The sequence below is a fragment of the Ambystoma mexicanum genome, chromosome 2q (genome assembly GCF_040938575.1).
Source record: "Ambystoma mexicanum isolate Mex_15411 chromosome 2q, UKY_AmexF1_1, whole genome shotgun sequence".
NCBI classification, from domain to species: Eukaryota; Metazoa; Chordata; class Amphibia; order Caudata; family Ambystomatidae; genus Ambystoma; species Ambystoma mexicanum.
This window is the reverse complement of record NC_090924.1, coordinates 454,321,330-454,327,329: the sequence shown is the minus strand read 5'-3', so window position 1 is coordinate 454,327,329 and position 6,000 is coordinate 454,321,330. Positions and strand designations below refer to the sequence as shown.

General features: G+C 47.0%; 1 protein-coding gene across 2 annotated transcripts in view; it reads left to right on the top strand.

The window, feature by feature from the left end:
- Window positions 1-1,301: 1,301 nt before the first annotated feature.
- Window positions 1,302-6,000, top strand: part of FTSJ1 (FtsJ RNA 2'-O-methyltransferase 1) — a 328,389-nt gene continuing 323,690 nt past the window's right edge. Inside the window, exon 1 of one of the 2 annotated variants that reach the window (XM_069647552.1) lies at window positions 1,302-1,459. The gene's annotated coding sequence lies outside the window, so the exon portion shown is untranslated. Of the gene's footprint in view, window positions 1,519-6,000 lie in introns of both variants that reach the window. The other variant, XM_069647553.1, reaches the window with a different exon arrangement.

Below are 6,000 nucleotides of genomic sequence, written 5' to 3'. Positions count from 1 at the left end.
CAGACCACTGTGCCCCTATCCCTCCCCACATCACTGTATCCCTATCCCTCCATCCATACTCACACCACTGTGTCCCTATCTCTCCCTCCAGACCCACACCAATGTGCCCCCACCACCTCCCTCCAGTGCCACACCAAGATACTCCATCCCACACCTAGATGACCCATGCCACCCTCCAGATCCACTGTGCCCCATCTCTCCCTCAGGAAACACATCCATGTGCCACATCCCTCCCCCAGACCCACACCAATGTGCCCCATCCGTACCATCAAACCCAACCAATATGCCCCGCCCCCACCCCACAGAGCCACACCAAGATGCCCCATCCCAACCCACACCTAGATGACCCATGCCACCCTCCAGACCCACTGTGCCCCATCTCTCCCTTCGGAAACACACCCATGTGCCCCATTCCTCCCATCAAACCCAACCAATGTGCCCCCTCCCTCCAGAGCCACACCATGATGCCCCATCCTACCCTCCCAACCGACTGTGGCCCATCTCTCCCTCCAGACCCACACCCATGTCCCCATCCCTCCCCCAGACCAACACCAGTGTACCCCAACCCCCTCCGCAAACCGATGTCCCTATCCCTCCCCAGATCCACACCACTATGTTCCCATCACTTCCTCCAGACCCACACCAATGTGCCCTCTTCCTCCAGACCCACACCAGCATACCCCCATCTAACCATTCAGACCCCACCAAGATGTCCCATCCCTCCCTCTAGTCTAGACCAATACCATAAAGCCCCATTCTCCTAGTCTAGACCAATACCATAATGCCCCATCCCCCCTCCACATAGCAAGATGCCCCTTCCCCCTTGCAACAGACGCCTGTGTGCCGATCCTGAATCACACAGATAGCCCCAGCCGACCCCATCTAAATCCACCAATCCTAAACAAACCCTCATGAAACATTACATGTCTCTATTAGCCCCCTTCGATCAGTTAACCACCATCAACGGTCTCCTTGTTCCCTTTCCTAACCCCCCCATACCTTTCATGTTGAATAGCTGAACATGATTTTTAAAGTTAACGTAATTTCCAGCTCCCCTGTCCAAATCTGGTGTCTTGCAATGGAAGGCAGGGTTCCCAAAGAAAATGCCCACCCGATCCGCTTCAGGCCAAAGGCAGGTAGAGTCCGGTTGCACTTGCACCGGTAGCCACAACCTTTGCTCTTGGTGATTCTAACTCAGCCCCGCTAAATGAAATTGCTCCGGAACCGCTTCATTGCTCCGGAAATCACACAGATGACATCAGAGGCCAAGTGAAGAAGAGTGGGCGGGCCGTTGCTATGGTCCGTTTCTCGGATGGGAACTAGTCCCTACCCTGATTGGGCTGCGTTAAATTTGCTTCCGGGTGTGGAAAGACTCGGCAATACTAGCGATCAGAAACAAGCGTGCTGTTTGTTCATTTTCGCCATCTGTATAGACACGCCTATAACGTGTTTACCACAAGTGAGTTCTGCATACCTGATTAGCCAACAGTGATTTCGTGTTATTAGGGTAGGCTTAAGGTGAGTTGCTGTAGTGATGTGAGTTCGCGGGGCTGTTGAATGAGGGATGTCTCCAGCCTTACAGAATGCACACCTTAATCTCAGACAGGCAAGCATTACTGGATTAATTGATTATATCGTCAGTTAGTTTTCAACAAGAGCCAGGTAGAAGGCTCTGCTCTGGGCATCAGACGTGCACTGTTTATTGACTTCTTTACATCAGGCCTGGTTGGGGGCACTCCTGATGGATGTACCCCTCTTGCCCACACATTACGATGTCTGTAGCTCTGACCAATCTGTGTTACAAGTCAGCACCTCTTAAAGCATTATCTTTTTTTTTTAAAAAAAACGTTATTGTGCTTTTGGTTTTAAAAAGAAACCTTAAGCACATTATAACACATCATTTTTTTTAATTACCTCTATATAATCACATTGTGACGTTTACAAGGAAGAACTAAACATTGAAGTTTCTTCGTAGTGATGAGGTTTCTCATGCTTAGCAGCCTACCGCACTTTGGTAAACGGCATTATATTTTTATACTATAGCCTACATAATTCGTAAAATATGTGTTATAATATATTCAAAAAGCGGAGAACAAAGCCCAATCTGTTAAAAGGTTAAAAAGGAGAAAAATACATAAGCAGTAAAAAGAATAAAGATTCTGACTCTTGAATTCTGGTCCCCAAAGATCACTGGGCCAATCATTGGTTTACTCCTTGTTTGGACAAATATATTCAGAATGATTAGACGGCGACCAGAATAACTCGTAGCCAGATTGAGGTCAGGGAATTAATGTGCCCGTTCAACAGCATTCTCAAAGCATTACAACAGATGAATTTTAAGTGTCCCTAAACTTTGTTTCTCTGAATGCTGCACAGCTACATTTAATTAGATTTGTGTTCCTTCCTTTTTTTTTTTTTTTTTTTTTTACTTAAATAAGTTTATACACACCCAAACAGTCTTTGCAATCCAAACATAGTGTGACCAGTGTCGTTCTATCTCCAATATCTTTCTAGTCTCCATTTCACTAGTCATACCCCAACTTTGACAGACATGTGGGTTAAACACTTTCTGCGCCATCTAACTTACTCACTGCATCTTTGTTGGCCGCTCACCTTGTTACATGTACATGGGGGACACTGATCTGTTGGCTGTAGAGGATGTCTGGCGCAAATTACTCATTGGTTGGTCACCTTATTTGGGAGCAGTCTGGCCATTTGAAGCTTTTGTTTGCACAATCATCCCATGCCACTTTTTACCTAGGAGCCTGGCAGTACTGCACAAACCTGTTTCTTGGCCTGGGCAAAGCAGGCTACTACCCGGGGTGCATTAGTCCCAGGGGGCGCAATTGCCTGCCTTGGTGCGCGCTCGAATTGCCCTGAAGGGCGCAATAGGCTTGGGGCGGATGAGCTTGCTCTGGGTTGCCCGGGCGAGTAGCGGCAGCAAATGCTGACGTTGCCTCCTATGCACTTCTTACGTAGCACATGGCTGGGTCATTTTCTCATTTTTTCGTGCCTGGTGTTGGTGGCTGCTTTTGGATTACACCCGTGAACCATCCAGCAGCAGAACTGAAATCTGCTTTTCGAGCAAGCCAGCCGTGAGCCATCCAGCAGGATAAGGATTGCAGCGCTCCCTGGCTGAAACTGTACTGGTTATCTGGCCACCCTCTGATCTCAGGCCCAGTTCCCCTCCCCAGCCAGTCGCACACCTTCACTGCCTTCCTGGCAACCCCTGCACTTGGGGATTGTTTTTTATCCCTACAGTTCCACTACCAGCACATGTCACCTGACGCCTGCACTTACCCTTTACCCTTGCACTTGCCACCTGCTGGCCATACTTTACTTATTGTTATTTATTCTATTATGCCATGTACTGCACTGTCCCCTCCCCCCACACTTTTCCCCTTCCCTTGCACTTGTGCGATCTGATTGACACCTGGCCTAGTACGATCGTTGTCTGACTTCCCTCTTTTCCCCCTCCTTTGCCTCGTCGGGCCTTGAAACACTTTTGTACGGGCGCGTTATAAATGCCTTATCATATCATGTCATATCAGCAGGAGGAACGAAGGATTGAAGAAGGTACGTAACCTCTGCACCTGTTTAGCCTGTCTGCAAGCTGACGAAAGTTAGTTTGTAGGTGCATACCGGAGTGCGGTCACTGAGTTATTAGGTGCATATACAACTTCTAGTTTCAAGTTTTAGCTTTGCATGCGCCATCTCTACGTGCTAGCTTTTAGAATTTCGGATTCCTTGGAACTGCAGGTTCGTTTTCGCTTTTCAGTACCACTTTCCCTCTAGCGCCCACCCTTTGTTTCTGTGCTACTGTGTCATTCCTGGGTTGGAGAGGTCTTATCCCAGCTGCACATCTCATGGGGATTGCTCAGTTATAAACCAATGCATAACACCTCTTTATTTCATTATATTCTAGGAGACTGGGCTAACTGTAGTTTTGTAGTCGGGCCTGTCCTAGTCTAGGGTTGGCGCGTGGAGGGAGGCACATCCTGTTTTATCACTCGCCCCAGAAAGATGTTCTGGAGGTTGGGGTTCACACATTCCACCCTGCAGGGTTCTTACCCTGCACAGATGCACCAATGACCCTGACAATACTAGGTGTGCATTTACGAAGTAGAGAAATGTGCGTTTGTGTGTGGGGGGAGAGGTGGGTCACGTTCTAAAATGGTTACAACATAGTACACCGTATTACTTTGTGAATTTTGGCTGTTTGGTTTTCTTTGGCACTTCAATCAAATATATGTGTCCTACAATTTAATTGTGTACTCCCTTTTATGGCAGTTAATAAACTCATTGAAAGATGTACAGGATGTTAGCTACCAGACACGTTTTAAGCCAGAGTGCTACCAGCATCCCATTGGTGCTGAAATCACGTATTGAGTTGCTGTAATTGACATAAAACTTTAAAAATAGTATATATTGTTTGTGTAGTCTGCTTTGTTCGAGGAGTTACTGCAAAGTTCTTCAATCATGATGTAATAAAACCGATTTTATTTGTTTAGCAGTGATTTATTGACTTTGGGGAGGAGTTACTTAACTGTGTAGTTTGGGAGTGGCACGTGGGGCAGAGGGGCGCATTCTAGTGTTTCGTTCTGAGCACCAAATGGACTAGAATCTGCCCTGGTACTGCACAACCAACAATAAATAGGTGCACGTCTTTACGTGGGCCAGGGCAGCGCCCCGACAGTCCCTGCACTCATTCAGTCCTCCACTAACCGTGACCTGGATGCAATTTCTTCTGTGCGCCTTTTGAAGCCTGAATAGGAGACTTGCACTGAGGCTGGGCGATCAGTTTACAGGCTGTGTGCGCTCTGCTGAGGCAGGATAGCCTTTGTCTGAAAGCTGAAGCTGTCCAACAGTATATTTGGCATGTGGATTGCAGACATGTCACTATTAGGGTGAGTGTTGTGACAAATGAAATGAGCACTAAGTCCAGTGTGCAATACGTCCTCAGAAGGGTTGCATGCTTTAATTACTATTGCAGTCCTATTTGCCATATCGGTGGTCATTCTTATGCTCCCAAAATGCCATGCAAAGCAGCCACTCTCCACATTCAGGGCCCACCCTGTTGAGGGCCCCATGGTTCGAGAGGTCACTTGTATGCCAACTGATTGTGTGTTTTGTAGATGGGCTGCGCTGCTTGCAGGCAGAATGCTCTTTCCCTGGCAAGCTTATGCTGCCACCTTCCACCCCTGTAAGAACTGTTGAGAAATTCCGAATAGTTCTATTCAGGCAGTTGAACCCGTCATGTAGCCGAGGGATTCTTTCTGGCAATGTATCTCTCAGGAGTATATAAAGACTGATTGAGAGGTCTATTGACCCAAAGAAGGAAAACACCACAGGAAAACCGCTGAACTGCAAGGAAAGGCACAGTTCAACAACCAGGAAATTCAGTAATGCCAACAACAATGAAAAATATATAATAAGTTATACCTTGGTACTTGAAGATGGGGACAAGAACAAGAAATAGATTTTCCTAACAAGGAGGACGCTATCCTGAAACAAGGACAACAAAACTCACATGAGTATATCCAAAACAATAATGAGGTAAGCAGAAACCAGGTACACAATATAATAAGGACTTACCACAAGCTAGTAAGCAGTAAGATGTAACAGAACAGGTTAAGGGAAAAGGTCCCGTGAAAAAATCCTCTAATCCTCGCTGGCACAAGGACACTGGACAATCCCCAGAAAGTCTCAAGTTCAGGAATGTTGCCAAACCTATCACCTGCTGGCACGAGGACGCCTAAGTGTGTTCCAATAGGCAGTCTCTAGTCCGGAACACTGAAGAATGTTGCAGCTCGAGATGTTGGGAACTGGGTTGACGAAGAGGAGGAGTTCCCAGTGATTCACATAGGAGAGAAAAGTTCCAGGTGAGTAGTGATGAAACCAAAACTGCAATCCAAACGCAGAGAAAAACGAAGTCCAGAAAATTGTCCAAAGTCATCAACGTGCGAGCAAAAACCAGAGACACTCCAGAGGCAAAACAGG